The 1,785-nt window shown below is 38.7% G+C and overlaps 1 non-coding gene across 1 annotated transcript; it reads right to left on the reverse strand.

Moving 5' to 3' along the window:
- Nucleotides 1–849: 849 nt before the first annotated feature.
- TRNAE-UUC lies at nucleotides 850–921 on the reverse strand. The gene has a single exon. It is a non-coding gene; the product is annotated as a tRNA-Glu (tRNA).
- Nucleotides 922–1,785: the final 864 nt, after the last annotated feature.

Consider the following 1,785-nt stretch of genomic DNA (forward strand, 5'->3'; position numbering starts at 1 on the left):
ATTTCAGTGTTGACCATCTGGTGCTGTCCATGTGTAAAGTCCTCTAGTGTTGTTAGAAGAATCATACGGTAATTCTATTTTTAATTTTTTTGGGAAAACACTGTACTGTTTCCCACAGTATATACCGTTTTGCATCCCCACCAGTAGCACACAAGGGTTTCAATTTCTCCACATCCTCACCAACAATTGTTATATTCTGCCTTTTAGACAATAACTATTCCAACATATGAGGTGATATCTCATCTCACTGCAGTTTTGATTTGCATTTCCCTGAAGATTTGTGCTATTGAGCATATTTTCATGTGCTTATTGGCCATTTGTACATTTTCTTTGGGGAAATATCTATTTAAAATTTTTGCCCATTTGGGGGGGACTTCCCTGGTGGTCCAGTGGTTAGGACTCTGCTTCTATTGCAGGGGGCATGGGTTCATGCCCTGGTTGGGGAATTAAGGTCCCACATGCCACTTGATGTGGCCAAAAAGTAAAAAAAAAATTAAAACATAAAGTTTTTGCCCATTTTTGAATCAGGTTGTTTTGTTGTTTAGTTTTAGTAGTTCTCTTTATGTACTGGATATTAATCCCCCATATATGATATGCAAATATTTTCCCCCGTTCTTTGAGTTGACCTTTTACTTTGTTGATACTGACTTTTGATGCAGAAAATGTTTTCATTTTTGTGAAGTGCAATTTGGCTATTTTTTCTTTTGTTTCCTGTGCTTTGACGTCCTATCCAAGAATTCACCTCTAAATCCAGTGTTATGAAGCTTTTGCCCTATATTTCATCTAAGAGTTTTTTAATGGCCATTTTTTATTGTGGGGGGAGGACCCACATGGCTTGTGGGTTCTTAGTTCCCTGTCCAGGGATTGAACCTGGGCCACAGCAGTGAAAGTGCTGAGTCCTAACCACTGGACTGCCAGGGAATTCCTTTGTCTAGGAGTTTTTATAGTTTCAGGAATTATTTTAAGTATTACAGTCTTTAATGCCTTTTGAGTTAGTTTTTATGCACAGTATTGTATAAGTTCCAACTTCATTCTTTTGAATGTGGATATCCAGTTTTCCTAGCACCATTTATTGAAAAGATTATCCTTTCCCCATTGAATGGTCTTGGCATTCTTGTCAAAAATAATTTAGCCATGGGTTAAATGCATCGGTTTGTTTCTGGGCTGTCAATTCTATTTCACTGGTCTATATGTGTCTGTCTTTATGCCTATGACAAACTGTTTTGACTGCTATAGTTTTCTGATGAGTTCTGAAGTCAGGAAGTATGATTTCATACTCCAGCTTTGTTCTTTTTAAATATTATTTGGCTATTCAGAGTCCTTTATGTTTTCACATAAATTTGGGTATGGATTTTTCTACTTCTGAAAAAAAATCATTGGGATTTTTATAGGGATTGCATTGAATTTGTAGATCACTCTGAGTAGAATTGACATCTCTTAACAATATTAAGTCTTCCAGTCTATAAACATGGGTTCATTCACTTCAGTCGCTCAGTCGTGTCCAACTCTTTGTGACCCCATGAACTGCAGTACGCCAGGCCTCCCTGTCTATCACCAACTCTCAGAGCCCACCCAAACCCATGTCCACTGAGTCAGTGATGCCATCCAACTCATCCTCTGTCATCTGCTTCTCCTCTTGCCCTCAATCTTTCCCAGCATCAGGGTCTTTTCAAATGAGTCAGCTCTTCACATCAGGTGGCCAAAGTATTGGAGTTTTAGCTTCAACATCAGTCCTTCCAATGAACAGCCAGGACTTATCTCCTTTAGGATGGACTGGTTGGATCT

This window comes from Oryx dammah, unplaced genomic scaffold (assembly GCF_014754425.2).
Source record: "Oryx dammah isolate SB20612 unplaced genomic scaffold, SCBI_Odam_1.1 HiC_scaffold_29, whole genome shotgun sequence".
Classification (NCBI taxonomy): Eukaryota; Metazoa; Chordata; class Mammalia; order Artiodactyla; family Bovidae; genus Oryx; species Oryx dammah.